This window comes from Manis javanica, chromosome 13 (assembly GCF_040802235.1).
Source record: "Manis javanica isolate MJ-LG chromosome 13, MJ_LKY, whole genome shotgun sequence".
NCBI lineage: Eukaryota > Metazoa > Chordata > Mammalia > Pholidota > Manidae > Manis > Manis javanica.
Window position 1 is genome coordinate 91,048,737 of NC_133168.1, and position 11,607 is coordinate 91,060,343.

General features: G+C 48.3%; 1 pseudogene; it reads right to left on the bottom strand.

The window, feature by feature from the left end:
• Window positions 1–696: 696 nt before the first annotated feature.
• On the bottom strand, window positions 697–6,935 carry LOC108389646 (vomeronasal type-1 receptor 90-like; annotated as a pseudogene).
• Window positions 6,936–11,607: the final 4,672 nt, after the last annotated feature.

Here is an 11,607-nt window from a genome sequence, read left to right on the forward strand (position 1 = left end):
ATGTGATCAGAATACTTACATTATCTTACATTGGGCAATATCACCTATCAAAAAGCCTATGTTTAAATAAATGTTGAATATCTCATGCAATTTATTGAATACTGTACCAAAAGTGAGAAACAGAACAGTTGTGAGTGTATCAATTGTTTGCTTTTGTGATTGCACGACTGACCCAGGACCTGTGGCTGGCTGCCAGTGCCCTTCATCATGAGACAGTATCATACCACATTACCACTAGCTCAGGAAAAGATCAAAATTCAAAACTTGAAGTAGTATGGTTTCTACTGCATGCCTATTGCTTTATCACCATCACAAAGTCAAAAAACTAAGTTGAACCATTATAGGTCAGGGATCTGTAGTGGGTAATAGAATCTCACGTGTTCTGGACTGATCCCATGTGTTTTACTCTTTATTTTCCCATATAATATCTTAGCAAGACATGCTTTACAAAAATGTCCATTTACTGGCATTTAGTAAGGCTTCTCCTCTACAACAAAGTTTGAGATCAGATCTCCTTTAATGGCATACTATTGTCATGGTCATTTAGAAGAGGGTTGCCAATATTGAAACTTTTAGGAAGCTTGCAAAGCCGTACAAAGTAGTACTGATATCCCTCATTAGTGGAGGTCATTGAGAGGATGTGACCTCTGATTTATCAGATAGCTGGACTCTGGCAATCCGAAGCTCCTCCCCCTCTCTGCTGTCCATGGAATGTGCATTCTGGTCTACTGTGCTCCCAGCAGCTGCCCCAAGGACCCCTCCTTGAGACAGTGATATCGTATTGAGACCATCTGGAGGGTATACATCACTGAACCTTACAGCCTCTATATAAGCATGTAGGATATGGCAGGCAGGTGCGGAGATCTCAACTCAGGCCCTTAAGAAAGGGATCCTGTGTAAGTTCCCTTGCTTATTAAACCATCCACCTATCAATCTGGAGTGGCCTGACCCTTTCTGCAGTCGTTGCATGCACAGCTGAGCTCAGAATGCACCCGGGAACCAGCTGAGGAGCTCGGGTACCAACACGCCATCACGAAGATTCTTCAGTGGTTATCACTTTAGCCATTTCTCCCTTCCCTTAAAATACTCCGGTGTACTTGTGCCTGTTAGAGGAGGCTTTACCAAATGACTCCTACAAAACCCCTGATCATGAAATTATGACTGTGGATAATTCAGTATAAGCCCACTTCAGATTTCAACAATTATATAAGAAATATCCAGTCCTGAGATTTTCCCCTCATTTTCATGACCTTGACAGATTTAAGGAGCTCAAATGACCACAGTCAAGTCTGGTCAGCACCTCCCCCTAAGCACGCTCTGGCACTGGATTCCCAGCAGGAACACCCCGCCCAGATGCTGCGCTCTCCTCAGCGTACCGCATCACGGGGAACGGGAAACCACCTGCACCATCACTAGAGATCGCCTTGATAACTGCAGGAAATACCTGCTGTGTATCTCCACACAGCAAAAAGTATTTCCCTTTGAACGGGATTTTACGTGGCGTGATTCCAGGATCCTGTCTACACCTTGCTTCTTTCTGACTCACTCACCATACTCGGTAAAGGTTGACTATTCCCACTGGATCAACCATCAGCACACTGGCTGGACATTTGTGATCTTCCGTTTCCACTGCTGCTCCTATGTTTATTTGGCTTTCTACCATAATGAAGACTTTAAATATCCCCTTCATTATTATATCATCATGGACTCACGGCTTCCTATTTTATCCACTGGGTTCCAATCTAGCATTACTGACTTTGATGCTCAGAATGTTCCAGATTTGACCAGCTGGATCCTAACCAATCTGACTACAGCAGGCCTCTATTAACTTGGTCCAGGTGGTGTCCAAGAAGGGAGGGTCAGTTATGCCACAGGGATCAAAGTTAATAGGTTTAGCAGAAAGGTCATTTCATATTTTCATGGGATGCTGGGAGCATATTCTGTATACCATGATTAGTCATTTTGAAGTCAAAATATTGGCTCATCTTGAAGTTATCTACCAATGAAGGATTAAATTAAACATTTTCTGTCCTTCCCCCACATGGATTTTAAGACACTGATTATTCTTTTTTCAGTACTGAACAGCACCAAAGGACTGCTTGTGGCATAGAAGTCACCCACAAGCAACTGGACACACAGATGAACTGGTTCATTGCTCCACAACGTTCCTGACGAGGAGGAGATAGCACAGCCCACAAAGTACACGACCACAAAGAAACACATGAACAGAATGGCCTGCGTGGCCCTGCTCTCCGGGGAGGCTTTCGGAGAAAGCTTGGTGCTGTGAAGATGCCAGGACTGCCTCTAGTGCCTGTACAGGAGCGTCACCACGCAGCTGCTCGGGATGCCCATGAGCTCTACAAGGGCAACATCCCGGAAGGTCACAAGGACAAAACATGTGCGCTTTAGGAGGTAGTTCACGGCCACAGAGAGCAGGATTCAGTGACAAACAGAACATCGGCAGAGGTCACATTGGGGGTAGAAATGGTGGAGAATATGTAACGTCCACTAATAAACATATTGAAGAGACATAAGAAGAGAAAGAAATACACGTCGTGACTTGAGGATTTATGTTTGAGCTTTGCCAAACAGGAGCTCCTGGGGCTGAGGGTAACGGCCTGGAGGACACTCAGCAGGCATGTGGTGCAAATGGAGAGGCCCCGCATCAACCTGCTCAAGAAGATGACTGCTTTATATTTGATGATATGCCAAGATTCCTGAGACCCAAAAATATCTGTAGCCATGAGCCCCATGGTTAGGAGCACCACTGTGTGGATCAGGGCCAAGTGACCGACGGTCAGGTGCGTGGGCTTGGCCCTGTGCTTGAGGAGGAACGTGCGGAAGCAGGAGGGAGGTCTTGGCTGAGAGCCCAATGCTGACTTTGGAGTAAGAGACATTATAAATACAGACACTACTAAAAATAAATACATATAAATAAATAAATATAAATTAATGAATGAATGCATGAATACAGACACTGCTGTGAAGTGTAAACCATCCTGCGTTAAGATTTTACTCCCATTCATCAACTCAATAATGAAATAACAGCCAGTCTGACTTTCTCCCTAAGCACATTTTACTTTGTTATCATTTCTCTGTGGCTTAGTAACAAGGAATCCTGATTAGTTCACATTCATCTGTTCATGTTAAGTGCATATGATACAGTTTGGAAGAAAAATGTCGAAACCCAAGCAAAGAGATCAAGGCCAAGCCAAGGTCATTGTGTCCTAAGTTTTCTTCTCTAAATGGGTTCTGGTGTATCTATTTCCAAGGAAAGGGAAAAGAGTATTTTGAATAAAATAGTATATGGAGAAAAATTAATTGCCACAAATTCTCTTTATCTGATTCCCAGTAATTATATTATTACATCCCTGGAGTCAGGAAGGAGAGATCGCTACTGTCACCACTTTGTTTTGTTTACTTTTAATGTAACTGCAGCCTCATTCTCACTGCCTCTGATGTGAAATTTCTCAAATATTAAAGCATATGCTTAAGTGCTAACACCATCAACTGGAAATGTATGATTGAAACTGAGACAAGGAAGATCTTAATGAGAAAATACTATTGGGTATTTTGTAGAGTATGAGGTTAAACTCTCTATGTAAGAGGATTCTTTGAATAACAACCTCATTTCCCCCTGAAGAACTTTAAATTGTTTGTGTATTTATTTACTGTCTAAATTAATGAAACAAAATTGAATATATAAATTAAAATTTAGAATTTAAAAGCATTACCCACCCATCCCCCATGAATGCTAAGTTTGAAAATGCATTTGTAAAGCTTTAGTCTAAAATAGAATATTCATATACTAATATGTATCTTGAGAACTGATGGGGCAAGTTGACAGACAAGTCATGTTTACGCAGAGAAATAAATGGGAACCAAAATTTATTATCTCATACCAAAATATATTAATTTTTGTGAGTCTTCAGAGGAAAGATAAAGATGAAAATTTCCCCATTGTGTTATAAATAAAACACTTCTCTGAGCTTGAGGCTGTTGGCTTATCTGAATTTGAGGCTTCAAAAAAAATTCACTCACAGGCCAAATTTGCTTCCTTCCATGACCTGCCTAGGATTCTCTCCTACCCACTTATTCTGAATCAGTGGGATAAAGAGACACTTACCCAGAGAGAGGTGTGAGCTGATTTGGTTCATGTAAGAAGAAGCTGCATAGTTTTATGGTAAACACATCATGAGCTCATCTCTTTTGCAAGCCTATAGCTACAGTGTCTGCAGAACCTTGGAGTCCGAAGTGGGCATTTTACCTGCCTCCAGTTTTTCACTGTTCTCTCCTATATATGAGGAAGAGTAACATTTTAGCTGAGTTAGATATCACAAATGTTTTCTCCCAGTTTGCCAGTTGTAATTTAACTTCAAGTTTTGGATGTTTTATTTCTATGCAAAAGCTTTTTTTTTTTGTTTGTTTGTTCTCATTAATAATTCCTAGTTTCACTATATTGTGAGCAGGGAATGTTTGTACAATTTCTTGTTTTTAGTTCAATAGTTAAACGTACTTAAAATATAATAGTATTTACACTAAGGAATGCCACAGCGACCCTTTCAGTTAATCACGAGGCTGCTTGGGCTTCAACTCGATGTTCTATCCTCCTTAGGAATGCTCTTTCTGGGGCTCCTTATTACGTCCTCACACGTCTGAATGTCTAGGAGTTTTCATCACACCTTGGACGTTGCACTGAGTTTGGTTGGTGCCTTCGGTGGTCTACCTGCAAGGATAAGTTTGTTGCTCATTTACCGCTTAGACTCGGTAAGCCGCTCCTCACTCTCAGTCTCTGTAATTAAGCCCTTCTGATTGGAAACATGGGGTTATCCATTTTCCCTCCATTTTTCTTGAACTGTTGCAGCTTTTCTTACAACTGATGCTTTATAGAATAACATTAAAAACAATCCTTGCATTCTACCACTGATTCAGCTCCTGTTTGTTTTAACTGAATACATTTGACTCCTAACATTGTATAAACTTAAGGTGCACAGCATGTTGCTTTGACACATTGGTACACTGTAATATGACTGCTGGGGTAGCAATATTTGTCACATTAAAAATTATAGCACGATATTATTGTCTATGTTCATTACACTGTGCATTAGATCTCTCTGGCTTACTTACTTCTTATTTCAATTTGTGCCCTTAAACAACGTAAGTCTTATTCTCCTCCTCCCCAACAACCAACCCTCTGGTAACTACTATTTCACACTGTTTTTTATAGGTTTTATATTTTTGTTTTCAGATGCTTCATATAAGTGATATTATATGGTACTTGTCTTTCTTTGTCTGACTTATCTGGCTTAGCATGTAACATTTATTCTTTATGGAACTTACTGATATTTTCTTTGTGCTTGATACATAATTCACTTTGTGAATGATCATTATACCTTGAGAAGAAGTTGTATTTTGGAAAAGCCGAACATATAGCTGTAAGCTATGCCTTGTTGATTATGTTGTTTAGCTATTTTATACTTTTTTTTATGTTTGGATCATCAGATCCGTCTTGCTCTGAGTGGTATTAAAGTCTCCCATTATTAGTGTGGTCTTACTGATACTATGCATTTCTTGTAATTACTGCTTTATTTGTTGCATTATTTGATCTGTGGCTAGTTATAATGGAAATAGTTTCATTATGATCTATGACTTGTAACTTTCAAAAGGGTAAACTTTTAAAGAAAAGCCTGCTGTACTTTCTTCCTGGAATGCTTTTCTGCACCCCACCCACTTCACATGGATAGTTAGCACTTCTCTTTCCCTCTCTGTATGTCTTACCGTTCCCTACTTCGTACACTTTAAGTTGTCCCTGTATTATAATTTCTCATGATGAATATGTAATTCATCATACCATTCTATGCATATTAAATTTCCACTATGTGCCAGCCATGATTTGAGGTACTGGGGAAGCAGCTGTGAATAAGAAAGCCAGGAACTGCCCTCACTATTTATTTTTCTTTCCTAACACTTAATGCAATTGTAATTTAATATTGTTTGCCTGTTTATCTGTAAACTTCATGAGAAAAAGGACTGTGTTTGTTTTGTTCACTGTGGAGTTAACAGTGCTTCATATAGTGGGCACATATGGTTGCCATTCAGTAACATGTAGTAAATGAATCTATACATCTGTTTTATATTTATTTTTATATTTTATATATCTTATATTCCAGGCTAGTGGAAACTAGTCACAATTACATGAGAGTCACTACGGACTGGCTCACCCACCTCAGTCACCACAGACTGGCACTCCTTCGTTCCTGGAGCCCTTCTAGCGTCCAGGGCTGTAGAACAGTCCAGGTAGACACCAGTGTGACCCCACAGAGGGTAGCAAGCGTGCCACTGGTAGCCCTTCCTACACCTGATGGCTAGAAAGAACATGACTACATACAGGAATTGTCGACCACATAAGTGTACCCCAGCAGGGCCAGGGCTGGAAAAAGCAAGCCAGGTGCCTGAGACTGAAAATGTTAAGGGGCGTTTGTTCTCAGGGTCAGGTGAGGGCAAGGTGGGTGCCCTTTTAATTCTGTGCCTGTGGCAGCTCCCTTACCTCATCTTAGCCCTAGCTCTGATGGCATTAAACCCAAAGCAAATGTCTCCCCAACTTCACTTTGCTTGGTTTGACCTAAAATGTCCATGGCCACTTCAAAGCCACTCAGTATGAGGGGAGTTAGAGTAAAGAGACAGTGGACTTAACTGGCAGTGGTTCAAACACACTATTTTGCCAAATCTCCAGGCGCCCTGGAGATGGGTGTGAGCGTGGTCCGGTCCTTCTGGCTCTGCGTGTCAACGGCATGGGCGCCCCGGCACTTGCAGAGCACACCTGCTGTTGCTGGGGAGCAGCGAGGGACGCACGGTAGCAGGGTGCCCAGCGCAGCACGTGGCCTGGGGCAGTCGGCCTGCTCCGTGCCCGGGGTGGGGGTTGGGGCTCGGGCCATGGACACCAACCTCGGATGGTGGGCGCACCCAGGGGCCCAGAGACGGTGGTCCCCTCCTGTGGGGCCAGGCCTGCCCTACCTCCCTACTGTGGCAAGGAGGGGAAAAGCCCTCCCTCTGGGAGCACAGACCGGGCCCAGGGACGGGGGTCTAAGGCCGGCGCTGGCCGGCGGGTGGGGGCGATTGGGGCGCAGGGCTTAGGGGGTCCCGGGCTGCGGAGGGAGCCCAAGGCCTGCCTGCGGGGTGGGGGACCCGCCGACCCGCCTGCGGGTTGGCCTTGCCTCTGGGCGGGGATGCCAGGCTGAAGGCAGGTGTGCCCACCGCCACCCCCAGCCCCCGGACGCCTGCGGGGCTGGGGGAGGAGGCCCAGCAGTTGCAGGTGATCACGGTGGGGCGGGGAAGGAGCTGGGCGAGGGGGGGCACCCGCGGTGAGCGGGCGGGAGGGGCGGGTGGCCGCAGACTCTCCTGTCCCCCATCCTGCATGCCCCGGGAGCTCTTTCCTCTGTTTCTCTCTAAATAAAAGCCTCCCTGGCTTTCTTTCCTACCTTGAGTGTTTGGCAAGTTCATTCTTTGCCTCCGGGGAACAAGGACCCTGGTATCATTTTAGTCTGTTAAAATTCCCCATTGTGCCCCCTCATTGTTTCTGTGTCCCATCAAGTATTTTGTTTATCAGACGTTTCCTGTTTTATATTCCTGTGAATTACTTCCCTTTCCCTTTGAGGTCGCAGACCCTCACCCCTTCTCCTTGGTTCAGGATGACACACAGACCTCATTCTCCCTGCGTAACTCCAGGGAGGGGAGATCCCAGGGCAAAACACCTTTGCAAGCGAAATCAGGCAAAGGGAGAAATGATGTTCAAAGGCCGTTTATTGCCTACAAGGAGTCGCCCTGCGTCTCTCTCTCTCTCTCTCTCTCCTGTTGCAGTAGAAGAGAGCCAATACTCCCACCAAGCTCTCTGGTCCAGATACGCCCTCGCTCGCCCACGTGATTACCCACTGATGGAGATGGACTACTTCTCTCCACCCCTTGGAAACCCCTGTTGATATGGACATGCACTAAAGCCAGGCCAAGAGATTCTGCAAATACTGCGATTTTACCCACACCCTGTCTGTGGAACACGTGTCTATGGCTTCCCTGTATGAACTTAATTAAATTTTGTTACTTTTTCTCCTGTTAATCTGTCTCATGTCAATTTGTTTCTTAGACCAGGTAAGGGAACCTTGAGGGACGGAAGAAATTCTTCCTCCCACCACCAGTCAAGTAGCTATGTTTACGAAGGGCTGACCCAGGACCTTCTCTCTTTTTGTTAAAAGGACCAGAATGGTGTGGAGAAAATGGAAATTACAGCCAGGATCCTTGCCTGGGTGTCACCCATTGTAGACCTGAAGTGCCTGTTTGCGTGTCTATGGGATGTTTACCGAGAGGCTGGTCAGTCTTGGAAGTGTTAGGCAGAAAAATAGATAGGAGCGGGATGAGAGGGAATTAAGGTCAGTAAAGTTCACTAAAAAAGGGACTCGAAAAGCATCCTGTCCCAGGGGACTGAGGAGGAGCAGAAAAGAAAAACACAAAGCTTGTGAATCGGCACAGGAATGTCTGCTTGGACCCTTGCAAGCTGCTGCTTCATGGGTCTGCACCCCAGCCCCTCTCCCACGATTTCCCCTCGAAAAGCCCTGACCGCTGTGTGTCAGGAGGACGGTGGTTCTCTAAGGCAGGAGCCTGCCACTCCCTCGTTTGCTAGCAAGTCAATAAACTATTCTTTCCTTTCCTCAAAACCTTGTCACTGTGTTTTGTGATTTGACCTCAGGGACAAGGACTGGGTTTCGGTACCAGGAGCAGCCCCCCGACCAAGTGCCCGCAGTGCTGCTCCCTGGGTGTCAGGGCCCAAGGCAGAGCTGTCCTGGAGGAACGCAGAGCTCCTGCCTTCCTCCTCGCTAGCCACAGGGGACTGTGCCGGCAAGGAATTCACGCTGTGCGGTAGCTCCAGCACAAGCCTCTAGGATTCCCTCTAAAGTACACATTGAAAGCAGTAACGCCTTCCAGGAGAGAGTACAGAAACCGGTGTCACCACCAAGGATTTGCAAGATGTAGGGGGTGGTGATTTCCACATACCCTTGTTGAAGTCACTCACTTGGCCTACTCGGAAAACAGATGAATCTTGGAGATGCCAGTGCATGATTGTCAACGTAATCAGAGTGGCTCAGGTTGCCGTTACTGCTGCACATGGGGCTTCATCACTTAATCCCCAAGCACCCAGTGTGTAAGTATTGGTCAGGAAAATGCTCTCTGTTCTCCTCCTGTGAGTAAAGACCAGCAGGGCAGTTAGCTTTCAGCCGGCAAGGAGAGAAAACTATCTCAGAGGCATATCAGACCTCCAGACTTAGGCTGTCACTTAGTCAGAAGGAACCTTCATCTCCTTTTCCTTCCAGAAGACATCACACTGGCCCATCACATTGATGGTACTATGCTGATTGGACGCAGTGATCAGGAAGTACAACTACCGTGTCACCCGAGGACCCCCGAGGTAACACAGGGCAGCCCAGAGCGGGCCACTCCAGGGCCAGGCCACTGTGGGAGCCATCCCCGGCTGACCTTCCCCCCGGCCCCTAATGTGTCTGTGGTGGGCGTGGGACATGGGTGGGACTGCAGGCTGGGGAGGAGGGGGGCAGTCAGTGTCACAGCTCTGGTCTCATCATTCAGGACATGGAGGTGAGTGTTGGGACCAGGTACTTCCACACACATGTTAGTCCTGAGCCCAGGGGGTGTCCTCTCCTTCCCTGAGGGACTGGATGTCTAGGCAGATGGCCCTCTGTGCTTGATCCCAGGGGCACAGTTTGTGGCCCACATTGTCCCCTGTGCCTCCTCCCCAGCTACCAGGTGCCGGCTTTGCAGAGCTCCACCCTGGGGAGCGAGGAGAAGCTGGTTGATGGATTCACCTACTCCATCTCCCTGGACCCGGGGCAGGCTGTCTACACCCCAGGACCCCATTCCAAGCCTGGTAACCTGCCAGGGCCCTCCCAGGGCTGCCCCACGAGATTGGCCAACAGACCCACTCCAGAGAGCCCAGAACCTCATTCCTGGGGGCACCCCGTGCCTCTCCTTGCTTGCATCCCACGGGGCTGGGGCTCTCAGGTGAGCTGCAAACCTCCCTTGTCCTGGTGGTTCCTGGGTTTCCCACTGACTATCTCCCTGCTGCCCCCCTCAGTGTGAACCTGAGCCATCTGTCCATGGGACTGAGGTCCCCAGGCGCAGGGTTCCCTGGACAGGAATGAGGAGGAAGGGGAGAAAGCGCACGGGACGCGTGGAACCAGCTCCAAACACCAGCCGGAGCGCTCCCCAGGCCACACTCCCTCCCGAGGACGCTGACCAGCCGACCACAGGCCAGCTGCTCCCTCGGTGAGCACCCACCCCCTCCTCGGCACAGTCGGGCCTCTGCCCACAGCCCGCAGTGTGTCTTGAGTGTTCCCACACGTGTCTGACCCTCAGCGTGCTCCTCTGAAGGGCAGGGTGGCTGGCGATCAGCCTGTTAGGGTGCCCATGGGGAACACGGAAGGAGCTTAGAGGGCTCCCCTGGCGCCCGGCACTGTAAAGGACTGCCAGTCAAGCTGGGCCACTTTGGGGCTCACTTCTCTGTACCCGATGAAAAGCCTTTGGCCTCACCCATCAGTGGCCTGGAGCCTGGCTCATTTGGAAAAGCACATGGGAAGCAGCCTTTGGAAAGGAGGCTCACGATTCCCTGTGGCTGGGCTCAGTCCTTGTCCTCACTGTGGCCACATGGGGGGACCTCTGAGGACAGTACAGGGGTACCTGGGAAGGTTCGGGCAGGACTTCCTTCAGCCACAATAGGTATGCAGCACCCACTTTGTGCAGACCCTTTAGGGACACTTAGCATAACTGAGTGAAGGAAGCAGACACAATACTGGGACCCCGTCCCGGGCCGGGTGGGGTAGTCACTTCAGGCGTCATCCGCAGGTCACGGCCGGGGAGCATCACAGGCGATGCCCTCATTTCCTCCTTATGTAATCGGTGGCATTTCGACTGGCAAGAGGAACTGCAAATGTGAGCGTTCACTGGGTCCAGAGGGGGCACTGCCTGTCTCACAGAATAGGGGGAGGAGGAGTTTGGGGCTTGGGGCAGGGGGCGCACAGCAGAACCCAGCAGGTCACTCATCTTCGGATTCCCATGGGCGGGCTGACGACTGGGGACTTCCTATTCGGGAGGATGGGAGAGGATGGGGTCCCAGGAGAGACACGCAGGGTCAGGAGTGGGAGGGGCAGGTGCCTGGACAGGCAGGGGAGTGCACAGCGGCCAGGCCCACACAAGGGTGGACCCGGAGGGCAGTGTGGCGGCTAAGACCAGGCTTCTCACTCTGCCACCCCCAGGCCTTACCCCAGCCCCAGGATGGGACGGGATAGGCGCCCGGCCTGGGAGCCCGAACATGTGCCCTGTACCATCAATGCCAGCCAGGCTTCATCCACCCTGGAGGGCCAAGTCCTCCACCACTTGGTCCAGGAGGAGCACCTCGGTCCCACGGTGGCAGAGCTGGAAGGTGAGGGGCTGTGACCAGGGGACTGTCTAGGGTGGGCTTCCCGGACTGGGGTTCCCTTCAAGGCAGTGAGGGCTTTTCTGTCATTGTAAGGCACGGGGAATCAGGCCCGGGGTGACCCTTTCTCTGTG